This window comes from Sorex fumeus, unplaced genomic scaffold (assembly GCF_029834395.1).
Source record: "Sorex fumeus unplaced genomic scaffold, SorFum_2.1 ptg000032l, whole genome shotgun sequence".
Taxonomy (NCBI): domain Eukaryota; kingdom Metazoa; phylum Chordata; class Mammalia; order Eulipotyphla; family Soricidae; genus Sorex; species Sorex fumeus.
Window position 1 is genome coordinate 2,899,397 of NW_026606089.1, and position 21,486 is coordinate 2,920,882.

General features: G+C 37.4%; 1 pseudogene; it reads right to left on the bottom strand.

Moving 5' to 3' along the window:
• Positions 1-21,139: 21,139 nt before the first annotated feature.
• LOC130025812 (uncharacterized) lies at positions 21,140-21,238 on the bottom strand (annotated as a pseudogene).
• Between the last annotated feature and the right edge of the window lie 248 nt (positions 21,239-21,486).

Below are 21,486 nucleotides of genomic sequence, written 5' to 3' on the forward strand. Positions count from 1 at the left end.
CCATCGACCATATCCACATGATTACTAAGCTCATTGAGGTTTCTCGGGAGTTCAAGATGCCGCTCTGTCTAATGTTCATTGATTTAAAGAAGGCCTTTGATTCTGTTGAGACGGAAGCGGTTATGGAAGCCCTAGCCAATCAGGGCATAAAAACTCAATACATCAGGATCCTTCGTGAGCTCTCTTGCAGATTCACTACCAAGATCTCACTATTCTACAAAGAAGTAATCATCCATATCAAGAGAGGGGTTTGGCAGGGTGATACCATTTCACCAAAACTCTTCAGTGCCACCCGCGAGAATATCATGCGATGACTGCTATGGGAAAGCATGGGAGTGAAGATAGATGGTCGGTAACTATACCACCTCCGCTTTGCTGATGACATCGTTCAAATAACACCAAACATCAGCCAAGCAGTACAAATGCTGAACAACTTTGACCATGAATGTGGAAAGTTCGGACTACAGCTGAATCTTACGAAGACAATGTTTATGAGAAACAGCCTTGTTCCTGACGCTCCATTCGCTCTCAACGGAACCACCATCTCCAAATGCAACAGTTATATATACCTAGGTCGAGAAATCAACATGATGAATGACCTGGCACCTGGGTTGCGCAGGAGGAAGAGAGCGGCTTGGAATGCCTTCAAGAGCATTGAAGAAATAACTAAAAGGACAAAGAACCTCCAGCTACGAGCACATCTCTTTGATTCCATTGTTCTTCCTGCATTAACATATGCCTCAGAGACCTGGACCCTACGAAAACGGGATGAGAACGCTATTCAGGTCTCTCAAAGAGGAATCGAAAGAACAATGCTTGGAATATCACGATTCACTCAAATGAGAGATAGAATCCGGAGTTCTGATCTTTGTCAACGCTCAAGAATCAAGGACGCTGTCTCGTTTCCCAAGACATCAAAAATCAGATGGGCTGGACATGTAATGAGGTTTACAGACAACTGCTGGACTAGAGCCATTACTGATTGGATTCCACTGGACATCAAAAGATCACGTGGATGCCCATCTACAATATGGTCAGACATCTTCATCAAGACCCTAAATGATCGGTTTGAGGCTCTGCATGTTCCTAGAACGAACAGATACCATTGGGCTATGCTAGCACGCAACCAGGATGAATGGAGATGTAACTGGCACCTGCTCGAATAAATCGATGGATAACGGGAATTAAGTGATTAAGTGATTAAGTGATATACAAGTATAATTTTTAAAATAATCAATTTCAGTTACTATAAAATGCTTATTATATTTTATAATTGTAATGTTTTTCTGCTAAGATTACATGGATGTGAACATTTATGTCTATTTTTCTACATATCTAATTGTTTACTTTAATAACAATTGTTAAAAGCTAACTTACTTATGACCGGATATGTAGCTCAGGACAAAAGAACTTGTCTTCCATGTATGAAACTTTGGTTTCTATTCTTTACACTATAGAAACAAAAGAAAAATCATTAACTGTGGTTGGAAATATGCCTCGGTGGTAAAATATTTGCCTCACATTTCTGAGGTTATGGGTTTGATCCCTGAATTTCCATCTACACACACAAAAGCTAACTTACAACAAAGTATCTCACTGGAGACCTAACTGGGCCCGCTCAAGAAAATCGATGAAGAATGTGAGGACAGTGACAGTGACAGTGACTTAAAGAACATTCAACTGCTTTAAACTATATTTTGCGTAACTATTATAGAGATTTAACTCTCAATAAAATAACTTGAAAAGGTCTATTTTCTAGCATCTTTGCTAGGAAGAGATATTACCTGATTTTTAAATATTTGTATTTTGGGGGGAAATTTTAATTTCTCATTTTAATTTGTGCTCTTTGTCTACTAGTGAGCTTGAAAATTGATGTTGTGTGGGACTACATGGAAAATATTATGCTAAGCGAAGTCAGAAAGAGAGGGACAGACATAGAAAGATTGCATTCATCTAGGTAACATAAAGTAACAAAATAAGAGACAAACACCCAAGAACAGCTGTGATACATAACAGGTTATTCACTCCATGGCTTAGAGGCCAGCTGCACTGTCTAGTGGTAAAGGCAGCGCAGATAGAGAAGGGAGCACCCAATAAAGGGTGCTGGGAAGATCTGCCCTGGATGGGAGATGCCTGCTGAAAGTAGTCTATGGACTGAAGAGGATTGCCACCCGATGTCTCTTCTGCAGACCACAGCACCCAAAGGGAGAGATAGAACAAAAAGGACTGCCCTACCAAAGAGGCGGTGTGGGATGGGGGATGGGGGGTGGGAAGGATACTGGGATAGGTGGGGCTGGAGATTGGGCACTGGTCATGGGACGGGTACTCTATCATTGTATAACTGAAACCCAAGCACAACAACTTGTAAGTCTACAACTGTACCTCATGGTGTTTCACTAATGATAAAAAACAAAACAAAAATTAAAAAAAGGAAATTGCTCTTGTGTTTACTAGTCATTTACACTTCTTTCAATAGAGATTATATGATCATGGTTTATGCTTATTTTTACTATTGAAGTTGAATAGCTAAATACTGATTTATTTCACAGCACTAATTTATTAAAAACATTCATCCTTGGCCTATCATATTAATTGCCATTATTTGTTGGTTTTTCTTGTTTTTTGATCACTTAAATTGGTTTTGGTCCTTTTCTTTCAGATTGAAAAATTTTGACACAAATGAGCATATGTTTTTCTTTATCTTCTAAAGTTTTAAACTGAGAACAACTGTTTGTTTTGTACAAAAAAGATACCTGTGCATTTACTGTTTCTTCTCATTTTATTTACGTTTTAACACGTCTCGACTCATCTACATCTTATCATAGTAAGTGTTTTCATATTGAAAGAAACCACCATTTTTTTCAATCATAGCACTGTAGCACTGTCCTCCCACGGTTCATCCATTTGCTTGAGCGGGAAGAAGTTAACATCTTACAACAAATTGTGAGACATATTATCAATGGTTTTGGCCTATTGAATAGGTCATGGGTAGCTTGCCAGGCTTTTGCTATGTGGACGAGATACTCTGGGTAGCTTGCCGGACAGAGGAATAGGAATCAGGATTGGCCTCCTCCAAGGCAAATGCCCTACCCGCTGTGTTGTAAACGTTATCTAAAATATACTAGTAATACCAAATGTTGTTTCTTTAACAGTACAAGATAAAATATTATTTCGTAATTTTCTTGATTTGTTAATGAAATATGTACGCTCTTGAGTATAATGGGAGTATTTTTCTAACACAGGAGTCTGAGGAAGGTGAAACTGTTATAACCGTCTTGTTGGATTCCATCTTTCTAGCCTGCTTCATTCTACCCCACTCTCCATCCAATCCGGTCTTCTTCTTGGGAATCTGAACTCCTGATTGGCTAGCCTCTACCTATCAACTGTCTACTTTATGACATCATTCTCCCACCAAACCAGCCACCAACTTGTAGAATCTTGGGGGCCCCATGCAGTTGTTTGTAAAAAATTTGAATCATCCTGGCAAGTGACGAGTGACCAATGACCAATCAAGAGTGAGCAGTCGTCCGTACTGAACACTTGCGGTCTTAAACCGCTTCAGTGTTCAGACGCACTCACGTACCGTCTCCTCTTCTCGTCTACCTTTCATTGGTATTTCCTCTTCTCTGACCATGTCAGGTAAGGAATAATACTTTTCAAAGCTTTTCATTAGATTTATCATCCCTAAACTTAGCATTCAAGGAAAAACAGCACGTAGTAATGAAAGAAAGTATTCAAGTAGAATTTTATAAGCCTCATTTTAGCTTGACTTTGACATTTGCTGTGTGATTTTAGACATTTGTTTACTTTCTCTGACATACAAAGTGTTTTTCCTCATTGATTACATTATATTTTAGACATATTTAGGAGCTCAAATACACACACACACACACACACACATATATATATATATATATATATATATTTATATATGAGGGTTGATTCTCTGCGTTTCTTTTTCCGTTTAATAGTTAATTTTACATGATATCCATTGAAAACAAGTAAATCAGAGACAGTATTTATACAGAAACAGAAAATACAGATGCTGTGGAAAACTGTTAATATGTACTAGCATGTGTTCTCTGTAATGGTATCTCCACTTGTATTTATAATTCAGTATTTTAAATATAGTGATATTACAAAGTAATAATAATTGATCTTTGAGTTTTCTATTTAAACCGGTAATAAGAAAATATGGGGCATGGGGAAGGTGTGGAGTGCTGAGCGGTAGGGAGACAAGCCCTTAAAGGTAAGAAAGTTTGGGATCACTTTCATCAAACATTGAGCAATCGAAATCAAGACAATATGAGAGAGAAAAAAATAGGAAAGAAAGAAAGAAGGAAAGAAAGAAAGACAGACAGACAGACAGACAGAGAGAAAGAAAGAAAGAAAGAAAGAAAGAAAGAAAGAAAGAAAGAAAGAAAGAGAGAAAGAAAGAGAGAGAGAAAGAAAGAATAGGGACGGCGATTATCAAGGAAGGGGAAAAGATTTGGACAAAACGTTGAAGAGAACCAAAGACTTAAAATCAAAAAAGAAAGAATATATTTTAAATATGCTGAGATATATCCACTGAGAGCAAGATAAAGCTATTTATTTCAATAAATGCCAGGACTAGAAAGTATACTATACCTTGAATAGGGTTCCAGTAGGAAAAGCAGTTTATCAGAAAGCCATCCTTGCTGGCATTTTTCCTGATTATCTCTGAGAACACAGTAGTTGGAACTTGAGTATAAACATGCTTCAGAAATGATGCTCCCCATAAATAGCTAATAGTGCTCATCTAGGGTGGTGGAAGACACAGAATCTTCAATGTTTTTATTACGTTCTGGTTTTTAAGTACATGTACGCGCTGCCTGTTAAAATAAAAAAAAATGGTATATTCTAACTTGAATCAGGAGATTTGATTCATTTGTGTGGTAAGTAGGTTCCAGGTTAAAGCTGCTTGTCATCTTTACAAATATTATTTCATGTGATTTTTTTCTTCGTAACATGAGAGTACTTTGATAATAGTCAACTTTTGTTTTTAGATCCTAAGAGGAAATAGAAAAATCAAGTCTCACATGACTAATTACACATTTTTGTCATATTTGTGAATTCTGAGTTTTCTTACATTAAAGATATTTTATTGGATTTTGGTGCTCATTTATTAAATATTGAGAAGAAAGTTTTCCTGGTTGATAAAGATAATTCTAATCTAGGGGTTGAAAGTAAATTTGCAATATTTTGTGATCACTTTATAAATGGTCATTTCTGTTTCTTGTGTGATCAAATGATATCCTCTGCTATGTTTTACACGTGTTGTTTGCTGGTTAATATTCAATGGTACAGATGAGAATAATTTTTTTGTATTTTCAAAGTTTCTTTCTGTATTTTACTCATTTAAAACATTTCTTGTCTATGAAATACAATCATGTTTATTCCTATTTTCTTTTTTTTTCATGTTTATTTTCCTATTTACCTTGTAGTTACTGGTAAATCCTTTCTCTTTAATGGACTGGTTAAGTGTGCACTCAAAAATCACCTTCTATTCCATTTTTTGGCTAGCAGTTTTTTCTACAATAGAATACCGTCTTCATATGGTATACGTGGAACCATTTATTAATAACCTTATTAGACTGTTTTATTTGCTTTTTTTGGGGGGAACCCATCTACTGTTATTCAAGGCTTACTCTTTGGTCTGTTCTCCATAACATACTGTACTATGCTGCTTGCTACAGAGCCCAGATTTCATTAATCTCTATATACTTCTTTTTCAGTTCTGTGATACTTATTTTTCATGATGTTTTCTTTACACTTCCTCCTATGTAAATCACATGATAGAAAAATTATATTTGTGTATGCATTATTATTCTTATTGTTATGTGTACCTACATTGTTGATATACAACTTAAGACACAGAATTTAAATAAAGTTTTCCTTACAAAAATATTTCTTGGGAAAAACTCAAGTAGTCATTTTTGAAGTGGATCAAAAATCAGGGTAACCTTCAATGCATCAACAAGGTTAAGTCGTATGTGAACCGTAAGTAACAGGTACTCATGGCACAAGTCAAATGGAAACCTGATGATTACAGTGATAATAGTTGTAAAGACCCCAAATGCCTATATTAATGTAAGGTATCTTCCTTCTGGTTTCTGGCCTTGTAGTGATCATGCAGGGTCCTGGCCAAAAGTCTACATGCTTTAGGTTGCTTAACCTGGAAATTCATAAGGGATAGAGAGAGATAGTACTGGAGGGAATAAGGCACTTGCCTTGTACACAGCCAATTCAGTTGAATCTCTGTCACAGCATACACTCTCCTGAATGTTTTAAGGGGTCACTCCCAAGTGTAGAGCCAGGAAAAGCCCAAGATCACTGTCAGTTATTGGTCCAAACTCTATACCACCCCACGCCCAATAAGAATTATTGGAATATATGAAATCTCTTTGCCTTCTCTGGGCCTCAGGTTTCTTTTTCTTGAGAAAATGTTACCCATTCTCTTAGACTTCCTAGTTTGAAAAAGCTTCCATTCTAAGAAATAGCATATGAGTTAATAGGATAGCAAGATACAGGCATTACTAGGGTAAGGAGAAAGTATCTGTAAGCAAGAAATCCAGGTACAGACACGATCACCTGGTTCTTCTACAGTTCTCTGTACACTTTGGGATCACGATACCAAATACACAAAGTGCCAAAAGTTTCCAGGCTTTGAATCACCCCAAATTGTTGGAATTTTGGAAACTCAGTTGACTGTTGGTACTAGAAGCATCTCGATGGCTTAAATTTTAAGTTCATATTGTTCCTCTCAGCGTTGAAGAAGATTATTAGTCTCACAGATTTTGTTCATCACCCACTTGTTCCTTACAGAAAATTTTCAAAATCCATCTGTATTGGGAAATGCACATGCTCTGCAGCTTTCCAATCCCGTGGTGAACGATGCAGCTTCCCTAACAGGAAGTGTCTGCAACTACTCCAGATAATCTGCTCCAGCTGGTAGTTCTGCTTGGCTCCTGCCCTCAGCCTCTGGCACCTCTTTCCATCCACTGATGGGTAGTGCCTATCTTTACCAACATTTCAGCACAAAAATGCTATCTGGAGTGTTTCACCAGAGTCATATATCCACCTCAGCTGCTTCCTACCCGAGTGTTTTGGAATGGGATATTGCAGGAAGTGCTGAAGAGAAGTCTTCCATGGGAGACTTTTCTGTGACTGTCCTTGACCAAGACACCGCTGTCTTTCCATGTCTATGGCAGCTCGCTATGAGAAAATCTTAGATACCAACAACACGGTGTCTGTGTACCCATCACTTTCTGCCAGTCTTGTTGAGAGAACACTGTCTCAGGTTCCACATCAGAGTCAAAGCCTGTCACTTCCCTACCAGGAAGGAAGCCAGGTGTATTACTATCATCAAGGAATTCTGGGAACTTTCCTTTCTGGCCTGCAGTCCTATGACTCCATGTCATACACAGGGTAAAAGGGCTCTGCCCCACAAACTTACAGCAACTCATCGCGAGAAATGGTTATGTTTCTTAAGGAGGTCCAGCCCCCAAATAACCAACCACCAGGCTTCTCCTCTGGAATCGACTTCTCTCTGTCTGCTCAACCCATCACAGAATCGAGTTATCAAGTTGAGTACACTAAGAAAAGGGAAAGAAATTTAAACAATTGGGGTCAAAAGAGAGGAAAACTGTCCATAGTTAGGTGGTATTTAAATACACTGAGATTTTTAAATTTAAAAAAATACTCAGTTCATGTTTACTCCCCTCACTCATTTTACAGCATGTTATGTTCACACTCAACATAAGAGCTCCTAATGGAGATTTGAAGGTATGATAGTATAATGGACATCTAGCTTTCATATCATGAAACTTTAGGAGCACACAAAAGGATTCCACATTTTTCCCTAGTTGTTTCATTTATTTTTTAATTTTTATTAGTTAAACATCATGAGGCACAGTTGTAGACTTACAAAACATTGTGCTTGGATTTCATTTATACAATGATGGAGTACCTATCCCTCCACCAGTTCCCATTCTCCACCACCATGGATCCCAGTATTCCTCAGACCACCAATACCCCCCATGCCACCCAGCCTGCCACATTTTTCACTGTTCTATGTCAGCAGTCCTCCAGAATTACCACACTAAAAGTAAAATACATGTCTTAAACTAGTATTTTTTTATTTTTTACGAAGTTTCAGAACTCTTATTGTAATGGTACCACTTTAACTTTCCCTTCCATTAATGAACAGCAAGGTTCTGAATAAACTTGTGGTTCAGAGATTCTGTCTCAAATCATCAAACCTAGCATCTGTACTTCAGAACAAATATCATGCTGAAGTAAAGCTTCATTCATACTCTTATTCTATGATATCAACGTCCTTTAATTTTTCCATGATAGTGAATAAGGTAAAGGTAAAGGCCCTCCCGTTGATCGTCGATTTGCTCGAGCGGGCCCAGTAACGTCTCCATTGGAGACTTTGTTGTTACTGTGTCTGGCATATCAAATATTCTCGGTAGCTTGCCGGGCTCTCCGAGAGGGGCGGAGTAATCGAACTCGGGTCGGCCATGTTGGCCGCTTGTATGGCAAACGCCCTACCCGCTGTGCTATCGCTCGAGTGTAAAATTCATTACAATGTTAAGCTCTGTATGGCACTCATTAGTTTAAAAAATCTCTAATATTTTTTTTTAAAAAGCTTTTGTTTGGAAGAGTTTGAATCTGTGTCATAGCCCAAAGTGCTCAGGTATTACTCCTGGGTCTTTGCTAGGGATTACTGCTGATGATGCTTAGGAGATCATATGATATGAAAGATCAAACAGAGGTCAGCTCTGCGCAGGGCCAGTGCCTTACCAAATGGACTATCCTTCTGTCCCATGTCTCTTAGTTTTAAATGCAGTTTACACAGAAACTCTTTCAAATACAAATAAAACTAAAAACAGCAGCAACACATGACAAACAGGAAGAACTACAACATTTACCTCCAATCCTTGAGCACAGGGCCTTGTCCATTATCCGTAGAATACCCAGTAACAATGCCTTGCCTATTGCTGGTAGGTGCACAGTTGTTGCAAATATATGTTAACAGGAACATATATTTAATTAACTCTGCTTGGTACCAGTAACTACTTTGTTGTAAATGGGGGGGAAAAGAACGCAGTTTCTGACTGATCTGAGACTAACCAGTTAATAGATTTTCCCAGGAAAGGGTACTTGACTGGCTGGGAACAGAAAAACGTTAAAAGTGTTTTGCTACCTTTAATGTGGAAATTGATCCCAGTAATCTCTTAAAAAAAACAAGCTTCAACTCTCGAAGGAATGCTGTATTCACTGATGAAAGAATGTTGGGAGAAAAGTCTGAAATGATGGGAAAAGAGACAATAAGTGCAAAAGGAAGGGCTTGAAATTTGGGTTCCTCTGAAAACAAAGCTTGAAACAACAAGCTCTGGTGGGAACATGATCTACTGCGAATGGGATCTGAGGAGGAAGAGTGATATCAGCGATGTGAACAAGGGAAATCCAAGTTAAGGAAGACTTTTAGCTAGCTGACTACCCCATGGGCAACATGGTTCCATGATGACCAGAAATTACCAATTAATTTACTTTAATTTTCTTTCTTTTATATGGTCAATTACAACATGTATTCTGTGTCTTCTTCAAACAGAATTTGGAGTATTCATTTCATTCTCAATATTCTGTTCATTGTGGTAAGCATCTTTAACAACTGCTGGATAACAGAACTATTTGATCAGACTTATTTTTTACTTTAAAGGTAAAGGTAAAGGCCCTCCCGTTGATCGTCGATTTGCTCGAGCGGGCCCAGTAACGTCTCCATTGGAGACTTTGTTGTTACTGTGTCTGGCATATCGAATACTCTCGGTAGCTTGCCGGGCTCTCCGAGAGGGGCGGAGGATGTTTAGTTGAGATTACTGAATATTAGGTTTAAAGTGAAGTTTGTTTTGATGGGTAGAATTAGAGTAGCGAGGAGTAGGGATGGAATTAGAGTTTATGGGGTACCACATTCAGTTCCTAATAAAATAAGTAAAGGACAGTGTCCCAAATAGACTATTGAAAAAGATATTCATCTCCATTTAACCTGTAAATTCAGCATTTTCTATATTTAATTAAAAATGAAAGAATGTTCCTATATTTGGTCTTTTAAAGACATTCCAGATTGGTTAAGGAAACAAACACTGCATATGAAATCATAACAACGTAACCATAAAAATCTGATTACTACTTAAATTTCCAAGAATGTCAGTGCTAAGAATTATTTCCCTGGATCTCCTTAGTGTACATGATAGTCATATGAATACACCTGTGTGGATATATCACTGGTATCTAATTTAGAGAATAGATATATAGTGATTAGATCACATAACTGAGTGTGATCTCAACTTTTCTACACACTCCCATGCCCCACACCCCCAAAGACTTGTACTAATCCTTATAGATCCATGACTTTTCCTCCTCCCCTCTCCCAGAGTCTTTTAAAATTTCTTTTCAAGTACTAATGTAATGTGCTTTAGAAAATATTGAGTTAAACTTAATTGTAGTCATTTAGCTTTTAGATAGAGAACCAAGAAAATCTTATTAAAAGCGTATTTTTGTATTCTTTGAAAATGGTAATAAGAACATTATCCTTGAGTCCCTCAATAGACATTATATAAAGAATTTTGTGAGGAATTCCCTGTACAAATCAATACTCGAAGAAATAAATGACTTCTCTGAATGAGAATGAACTGGGACATTTCAAAGTATCAATCAGTGAGTCAAAGATGAATCATAGCATCATATAGCTAAAAATGATCTTGATGTAATCTAGTGAACACCATTACATTTTTTTCTTATACCAGATTGTAGCACTTTTAATTTTTTAAATTATTATCCATTTATTTTTATCAGTGAAACACCATGAGGTACAGTTGCAGACTTACATACCTTTGTGCTTGGGTTTCAGTTATACAAGTATCAAGTACCAATCCCTCCACCAGTGCCCATTCTCCACCACCAAGGAACCCAGTGACCCTCCCACCCCCCAACTCCCCCACTCTGCCACAACTCAGGGCATACCCTTTTGCTTTTCCTTTACTTTAGGGTGCTGTGGTTTGCAATGAAGGTCAATATCATTACATTTTCAAAGAAGAAAATATACCCCTAGATGTTCAAGACACTGCTAGTCTCCTGGGCTTCTTCCCAGCATGTACCCTGCTCCACGCCCGCCCTTTGGAAATAAGGTGGGAAGGAAAACTGGATGTTCCTTTCCTCACACTGACCTGAAAGACTCTTGCTGATTCTCAGCCACATCAACTATTTCATTTGTTTCCTGATATCACCTCCTGTCTTTTTTTTTTTATTTTTTTTTTATTTTTTATTAGTGAAACACCATGAGGTACAGTTGTAGATTTACAAATTTTTGTGCTTGGATCTCAGTCATACCACGATCAAATACCCAACCCTCCACCAGTGCCCATTTTCCACCACCAGGATAATATCCCTCCCCCCCCATCCTCCCATCCCCCCATCCCCCCCTGCCATTGTGGCAGGGCATTCCCCCCTGTTCTCTCTCTCCTCCTGGGCACAGTGATCAGCCAAAGAGGCATTGAGTGGCGAACATGTTCAGTCCAGTCTACTTTCAACCTGCATCTCCCCTCCTGGGAGGATCCTCCAAACACCCTCCACTTGGTGTTCCCCTTTCTATCTGAATTGTCCTTTCCCCTAGAATACCCAGCTGGCCTCTAAGTTATGGAGTAATTCTCCTGGTGTTGCTCTCAGCTATTCTTGGGTATTAATCTCATATTTTATTATTTTATATCCCCCAGATGAATGCTATCTTTCTATGTCTATCCCTCTCTTTCTGACTCATTTCGCTTAGCATGATACTTTCCATATTGTACCACTTGTCCAGGTGGGTTGGAGGACCCGAGCGGAGTCTTTTATTTTTTTAAAAAAATATTTGATTTGTTTCTGGAATAGAAAGAAAAAAACTAAATTGAATAATAAAACAAAAGCAAAATCAAACCTTTACACTCTGACATCAGAATAGTCCTTACAAGAGGGGAAGTAAAAGACTGAAATGGGTCGGGGAGTGTTGTTAGTTGGTTGTGGACAGTAGCTGGATATTTGACAGTGCATGGAGCATGAAGACAGAGTTGCTGAGATGAGGAAGTCTGTACTTGAAGCGAATACACTTTGTAAACTAGTCATCACAATTATATGTCCATATGAAATTTATCTACATATGCTTTGTGCCTCCCTTGCATTTATGTGTTATGCATGCCTTTATCCAGGGCTCAGAAATGCATCTGAGGGCATTCGGAAAATTAGATGAGGCCCATGTAGGGGGAGAGAATTAGTAAATAATTGGAGGAGGAAGAAATATGAGTTGGAGCTTACGAGATGTGTAAGAGGAATATATAGATATGTATGTATGTGTAAATACACATATATATGCATAAAAATATATATGGGCGGGAGTGATAGCATAGTGGGTAAGTTTGCCTTGCACGCTCAACCTGGGTTTGATTCCTAGGCTCCTCTCAGAGAGCCCGGCAAGCTACTGAGAGTAACCCTCCCGCATGGCAAAGCCTGGCAAGCTACATGTGATGTATTCCCTGAGTTTTTGTTAATAGCTTCCGTTTTTTAGAAAGCATCATAATAAATTATATTATTTAAAAATAAATAAGTTGGGTTTGTAAGTGGATTCTGTATGTTTGGAACCTGGGATGTATTTTCCTATGTAAGCTACATTAAACATGATATTTATAACAGAAATCCCATCTGCAGTACTATTCACAATAGCCAGAAGAAACTATGGTATGCCTACACAATTGAATACTACGCAGTTGGCAGGAAACTGACATCATGAAATTTGCTTATAAATGGATGTATAGGCAAGAATATCATGCCCAATGAAATCAGTCACAAGGAAAGGGGTATAGTGATAGGACTACCCCTTTTTTGGATATAATAAACCAGAATATGAGACTAATACCCAAGGATAGCAGAAATACAGGCCAGGAGACTTGGTCAATCTTTGGACGCTTGCCACGAGTGCTGAAGGCGGGCATTTGGAATAAAGAAGGGACAGTTATGACAATGATAGTTGGAAGTGATTACTCTGGGTGAGAACTGAGTCCTGAAAGTAGGTAAAGGAATAAACGTGAGAAACTCTCAATATCTGTATTACAATCCATAATGCCCAAAGGATGAGAGAGAGAGAGAGAGAGAGAGAGAAAGAGGTGCCTGCCACAGTGTAGAGATAGCAGACTGTCAGGGGGGGAGGGGTTTGAGGTTGGGAGAGGGAGTGGTGGGAGAGAAACTGGGGACATTAGCAATGGAACTGTATACTAGTGGAGGTTGGGTGTTGAAATATCCTATGAATGAAACTGAATCATGAAAAGCTTTGTAATGTGTGTCTCCTGCAGATTCAATACAAAAACATGATATTTAGTTTCTACCACCATGAGTAACCTATGAGTTTTCTGAAATTTATTTTTATCACCTTGGCTGGTCTCATTACATGGGTGCCTGTGGGGTAATTTTTTTTTATTTTTTTATAGACTGAAGATACAAAACTAATAGGGTTGGGACTTATGGTGGAAGTGGAGAAGAGCACAAAAACCCTGTTGACCACAGCTCAGCAGGGTCAGCTAGCTTTCGTGATGACAGAACTCCTTCACTGATTTCCTCTTTTTAATGTGGAAAACTGAAAAGACTTTGCAGGCTGTCAGTGGGTTGTCCGCTCCAGTTCACACTATTTTCTTTTCGATCAGAATTGTTTAAAGATTATTTGAAAAATTTGGAGCTTAATGATTTGTTCTCATATATTTCCACTACATGGTGTCAGTGGGCATTGATCCAGGAAGGCCAGCATGAAAAAGTTGAGTTGTATGTCTTAACCACCAATGCCAACACTACTGTAAGTATGGAACACAAAGTACAATAGTTAAATTCAAAATGTGTTTGTCAAGGAAATAGGTGGGAATGCAGGGTGAAATGGGTCATTTGTTGGTGGAGGGTTGCAGACACTGGTAGTGTAATTAGAATTGGAATATTATATGACAAAACTCCATTATAAATGATTTTGAAAATCAAAATTGCCGAAATTTAAAAAAAGGGAAGTCAACTTATGTCTATATTTCAAGAAAGCTTGTCTTAGCAAATTTTGGCAGGGAGACCATACTTGGTAGGGAGAGGGAGAAAGAAAGGGACAGTTGACAGTTGGGAAGAGAAGCCTGGATATCATGGAAGAGATGAAAGCTGATCTTAGAAGATTTGGAGCCATCAGAGTTTAGAGAGTTAAATGGTGAGACCATTGCAGTTTAGATAGTTAAATAGAGAGATTGGTTTCAGTCATCAGCAGTGTATACATAGAGAGAGCTCACAGATATTCAGGCTATATTACCTAACAAGGAGAGCGTTTTTTTTTTCCTGAAGCACTATGTAAGGATAATATTTTGCCAGGAAGAATGATAAGAAGTTGGTTCTCTTTCACAGATTAATACATTAGAGATGAAAACTTTTATACAAAGGAATCTATCATCTTGTCCTGTTGCTCTGTTTTCTTGTCATCATTCCATTCTCCCCCACAACCCTACCTAATCAGGGCTCTCGACATTTCTCAGCAGTGTCACCACATAGCCCCAGAGCATGTGTTAACTGCTGGTAGCTCACAGCCCTCATGTTTGTCCCCCATCCAAGCCAGAGCCATCCTTCTGAAACCAAGGATATTTGCTGAAAGCCCGTTCTTCCTTGAAGTGGCAGTCATGGTTTACCTCTTCTTAATCATTTTGTTTACAAATTTAGATGAATGTCACTATAATAGTGACAGGGATTTTCCAAACTAAGAAAAGCATAAACATTTCCCTTTCCCCGAAGAAATTTGGGCTAGTTATTTTCTATCCACTGCTAATAATATGTGATAATTAGGAAACAGAAGTGAAGTAAAAACAGGTACATTTGTCAATTTGGTGCCATGACTAGTCAGTCTGAGTATAAGTATGTATTTCTAGAAAAAAAAGCAGAAGAAAAGGAGTTGGTTGCTAGCAAAGAATGCCAAATCTCTGCCAAGAACTCCTTTGAAAATAAGAATTGTGACTATGGACGGAACATAATTGCAACTCAATGCCTCTTTTGTAGACCACAACACCCAAAAGGAGAGAGAGAACAAAAGGGAATGCCTGCCACAGAGGCAGGGTGGGAATGGGGGGATCAGTGTGGGAGGAATACTGGAATCCATGGTGGTTGAAAATGGGGACTGGTGGAGGAATGGGCATTTGATCAATGTATAATCGAAACCCAAGATCAAAAATTTGTAAATGTAGAACTGTACCTCATGGTGTTTCACTAATAAAAATTTAAATAAAATAAAATAAAATAAAAATTGTTTTGTCTGCCAGAGATCAGCAGATGGGAACCTGAGTGAAGGTAAAATATTAAATTAAGATTAAATTGGTTGACTTCTATTTTTCCTTGAGTACATTAATTTGATTTTGGAGTCAATTTATATGACAGTTCATCAAGGCACAGAAATTTTAACACTTCTCTTGTTTAAAAGTATAGTGATACACCATGTCTGTATCTCACATTATTTTTATTTTTGATAGTTTCACACAAAAGATATGTCAAAATCATAGATAAATGAAAATTATTTAAATACTTTTTGATTATTTAAAATTACTTTATAGAATTATATTATAGAATTTCATAAATTTTCAGATTATGCAGAGTCAAAGTACATGTATCATATTACACTCACTACTGAAAGGCCTACTCTGTCATTCACCATTGTTCAGTTTTTCCACTTTGATTACACCTATCCATCTGGAAACTAAATAGTCTCATAGTTCTAAAGTTTGTTTTTATTGCTTTGAAAGATCAGAATTATGCAATTTTCAACATTGGATGAAACTAGAGGATATCATGCATGTAAAGTTAGCCTTAAGGAAAGGAACAGATACAGAGAGATTTTTCTCATATGTGGATTTTAAAGACACACAGCAAGGTAGCAACAAAGGTTCAAGAGCAATGTAAGGGGAGAACTGATCCACACAATTGACTCAGGGGATTGGGAGTGAGGGATTCTGGGGTTTTGGGGGGAGAGGGAGGGTTTATTCTTTGAGAGAATGAGGAGTGTCATGTTGGAATTATGTGTATGAGAAACCATTATTAATTGAATTATACATCATAGAATATAAATTATGTTTTAGACGTTTGTCTGTCTCATTTTATTCTATTAATTAGATTTCTCCATATGCCACATATGCATGAACTTGTATGATGCCTATCTTTCTCTGCCTGGTTTATGTCACTAAACATAATATCCTCATGTTATCCATTTTTATACAAATTATAAGAAGATTTCACTTCATACAACTGAGTAGTATTCCATTGCTTTACCACCTTTCATTTTCAAAATTTGTGGTTTAAAAGATACAAACATTGGTTTTAACAATGCTCTGGTGTTTTAAAATTTTTAGTTTAGGGAAGCAAAATAGATTTTACTGAAAAACACTTAGAAACTTGTGAAACAGGTGTAGGGTGGAATGGAATATATGTTCAAGGAGAACACTTGTTTAACAAAGCAAGCAAAGAGAGACATAGAGAAAGGAAGCACGATATTTCTTCAAGGGAGAACACAAGCTTGAGGACCAAGCCCACTCTTGTAGTTTAGGAATAAGAACTTGGAGTGGTATGAACTTAACTTGTGCACTTTACGGGAGAACCTGAGTGAAACTATTAGAAGTACGTTCAGGAGCATGATAAACTGGAGTCTGCACTTGGAGGGAGGAGGGTAGAGATTTCTTTGGGGAGATCCGGACTATGGAGAACAGTAATATTATAACATTAATGATAGTATCGTACCGTGGAATTCCAATAAAATCTTTAACAGTGGCGTCAGAAATGATAACATTCTTAGGTATTTGGATTTCCTATGGAAACAATGGGAAAGCTGAGTTTATGCACTGGATGCCTCAGACTGAAACAAGGTCAACAAGTCATGAATGAAAAATTTCAAGTTAGATGGATCAAGGATTCTGATCCCAGTGGAAGGCTAGCTTTCGGGTGGACAATTTCTACTGATGGCCTGATGTAGATTCTGATCCTCGGACATGTAACAGAAAGGAGGTAGTGACAGGTATCCTCAGAAGTGAAGCCTCTGAGACAGAATTCATTCATGCCCACTTATGGGTTATCAATGTTTGCTCATGGCTGCTACCCTTATAACATGTCATCCAATGGTTTTGTGGTTTCAATTTACTGTGTAAATGTAAAGATGAAGTTTCTAAATGGAAGGTAAACATCTGAGGCCCTCAAGATGATGAATTATGGGGATGCGGGGCGGGGGAGCTGGAGCTATACAGCATGTAGGGCATTTACCTTGCACACGGCCTACCCAGGTTAGATTGCCAGCATCCTGTATGGTCCCCCCCAAGCACCGTGAGGTGTAATTCCTGAGTGCAGAACCAGGAGTAAACCCTGTGCATCGCCAGGTGTGACCCAAAAACACACACAAAAAAAGATGATGACTTGCCTTTAGATATTTTGAAGTCAAGTAGAAACAGCCAGAAATCTCCCCAGAAAAGAGTTCTCCTGGGTCGAAAACATCATCACCTCTAGCGTGAGAAGATCCAGAAAATAAGGTTTCCATTTTATGCCAAGTTAAAGCAAGCCAGACATGATCTTGGAAAGTTTGTCCAAGGAAAGCATGGCTATAGGAAGGATAAGGTGACAACTGAGGCTTAGTGGTAAAATATACAAGAGAAGCAAAGGTCAAGAAGTAGGCGGTACAGTGGCGACAAGGTATACTAAGAAGAGCATTTTTTAAAAAATAAAATGCAATGACACATCAAATAAGACCTTTTTAAATGTTTCAGAACAGGGATATAACTCAGTGATAGAGCATTTGCCTTCCATTGTATGATGATCTGGGATTGATATTTAGCATTGCAAACAGCATTATTTTTTAATTTTTAATTTCTTTCTTGCTTGTTTCCTGGCTTGCTTGCTTTTTTTGTTTTTTGGGTCGCACCTGGCTATGTATAGTGGTTATTTTTTATTTTTAAAAAGACTTATAATTTTACCTTTTTACCTGTGGTTTAAAAGGAAATCTAAAATATTTTAGAGTAAATATATGTGAGGAAGAATAAAATTCACAGGAACTACTTAGTGTTCTTAATGATACAGGAATCAGAATTTTGAGGTTAATTGTATGGGTATTGCATAAATAATTTTTCCCCATTACGTGGGCTCTCTTTTTATCATGGGCACCATTTTTTCTAAGTTGCAGAAACTTCTTAGTTTAATGTAGTCTCATTTGTTCATCTTCACTTCCTCTTCCTTGGTCAGTGGTGTTTCATTCTAGAAGTTTCCATTAGCTTGAATGTCATGAAGGGATCTTCCCACATTTTTCTCCATATATCTTAAGAATTCAGGTATGATATTGAGGTCTTTAATACATTTGATCTGACTTTGTGCCTGGCACTATAAAGAGGTCGAGTTCATTTTTTTTTTTTTTGCATGTTGCTGTCCAGTTTTCCCAGCACCAGTTGCTGAAGAGAGTTCCTAGCTCAACTTCATATTTCTTGAGCCGTTATGAAAGATTCGGTAATAATAATCTGAGGGCCAGCGTCAGGATATTTGACTACATTCCATTGTTCTGAGGTCTGTCTTTATATGAATGTCATGATATTTTGATTACTATAACTCTGTAGTAGGGTTTGAAGTTGGGGAAGGTGTTCCCTTCTTCTTTTTACCAAAGATTGCTTTAGCTCTTCATGGGAGTATATGGTTGTGTATGAGTTTCAAGAGTGTTTAATCTATTTATTTGAAAAATATCATGGGTATCCTTATAGAATGTGCATTAAATCTTTATAGAGCTTTGGGGTGTATTGCCATTTTGACAGTACTAAATCTCTCAATCTATGAGCATGGGATGTGATTCCATTTCCTCATATACTCTCTTTTTTCGTGAAGTAGTGTTTTGTAGGTTTTTTTTTTGTATAGTTCCTTAACCTTTTTAGTTGATTCTAATATACTCGATTTTCTGAGGTATTATTGTGAATGGGATTGTTTTTCTCTATCTCTTTTTTCTCTTTCATTATTGATATATGGGAAAGCCATGGAGTACCAGATATTGATTTTGTAATATGCTACTTTACTAAACAAATCTATTGTTCCCAGGTGCTTTTTTGTAGATTCTTTGGGATTTTCTAAGTATAGTATCATGTCGTCTCCAAATAGTAAAAGCTTGAGTTCTTCCTTTATTATCTGGATGCCCTTGATATCTTTTTTTTTTTTTACCGAAATCATATGGCAAGTACTTCAAGTACTATGTTGAATAGGAGTGGTGAGAGGGGGTAACTTGTTTTGTGCCTGATTATATTCTGGGATTCTAGCTCATTGATTTCTGCTCCAAGCCTTTAGTTTTTCCCCATTGAGAATAACGCTTGCTTTGGGTTTGTGGTAATTTGCTTTGACTAGATTGAGGAAAGTACTTTCAACTCCCATTTTGTTGAGAGTTTTTCATCATGAATAGGTGCTGGATGTCATCAAATGCTTTATCTACATATATTGATATGATCATATGACTATCTTTATTTTATTGAGATGGTGTATTCTGTTGATTGACTAGAGAATGTTAAGCCATCCTTGCATCCCCAAGATAAACCTACTTGGTCATAGTGTGTGATCTTTTGTTGAGTTACTGGATTCTCTTTGCTGGTATTTTCTTGACAATCTGTGTATCTGTATTCATCAAGGAAATAGGTCTGTAATTTTCTTTTTTTGTGGTGTCTCTGTCTGTTTTGAGTATTAGGGTGATCTTTGCCTCATAGAAACTATTTGGGAGTATTTCTGATTCTTCAATTTCCTGGAAAATCTTGAAAAATGTCGGCAGCATTTCCTCTTTAAAGGTTTGAAATATTTCACTATTGAATCCATCTGGGCCAGGGATTCTGTTTGGGGGGGATACTTTTGACCATCATTTCAATTTCCTTGGTATTGATAGGTTCAAGTATTCCAAATCTTCTTGGTTCAACGTTGGGAGGCAATTGGAATCCAAAAATTTATCAATTTATTCAAGATTCTCTCATTTCCTGCTGCAAAGTTTCTCAATATAATCTCTGATGATCCTATGGATTTCTGTAGTTTCTATTAGGATATGCCCATTTGCATTTCTGATTTGATTTATTAGAATTATTTCTCTTTGTTAATTTGAGAGGTTTCTCGTGGTTTATTGATCTTATTTATTTTCTCAAAGAACCAGCTTTTGCTCTTATTGGTCTTTTGGATTGTATTTTGGGATTCTAGCTCATTGACGTCTGGTACAAGTTTTATTATTTCCTTCCTCCAGCCTAGTTTGGACTACTTTTGTTGGTCATTTTCCAAAATCTTGAGCTCTAATTAATTCATGTAGATCCTCTCTTTCTTCCTGATGAATTCTGGCAGAGCTATACTCTTTCCTATTAACACTGCTTTTGCTGTGTCCCACAAGTTCTGGTAGCTCGTGTACTCATTCTCATTTGTTTCTGGAAACTTTTTATTTCCTCTTTGATTTCTTCTCTAAGCCAACAGTTGTTCATTACTTACCTTAAAGAAAATATTTCCTTGCTGATCTTTAGTCTGTTTGATCTATTGAGAAGTGACAAAGTAGTGTTGAAATCTCCAACTAGTATAGTGTTGCTATCAATGTTTTTCTTTAAGTCAATTAGAAGTTGTTTTTAAGTATTTTGCTGGTCTGTCATGAGGAGAATCTACATTGAGGAGGGTGAGTTTTTTCTGATGTACAGATCCCATGATCATGAAGAAATGACCTTCACTGTCTCTTATAACCTATAGCCTGAAGTCCATGTGGTCTGATACTAGTATGGCCACTCCAGCTTTGTGGAGCTGTTCTTTTCTTTCTTGAAGAATTGTTTTCCAGCCTTTGAATTTGAGCCCATGGTTGCTTTGATAGTTCAGAAGTGTTTCTTCAGGCAGCAGAATGTTGGGTTCAGTTTTATAATTCATCTTCCCATTCTGTGCCTCTGAATTGGCACATTTAGTCCATTGACATTGAGAGAGATTGTTGTGATGGGGATTTGTGCTATCTTTATGTAGAATTTTTGTACTTGTGGGGATTGTCTTAGCTTAAAGTAGCCCTGTTAATTCTTCTTGCAACAACAATATGGAACACTTTACAAGTTTGCATGTCATCTCTGTGCAAGGACAATGCTAATCTATGTATCATTTCAATTTTAGTATATATGTCATCAAATATAGTATGAGTTAATTTTTCCATATTTTTCTCTACTTATTAATTTGAGGGTTGTCCTTACTCACTCCTATGGCAGACAGTGATTCATAAGCAAGGTATGTATTTCAAAGCAGCTTGAATAGATAGATTTAGAACTTTAATGTCCCAGAAAGAAAAATATGGTTTTTACCATATTATCTTTTTCCATACCCAAGGCATCAGTTTTACAAAATAATTCTTTTGGAAGATAGTATATGAGTCTTGTTTAATGC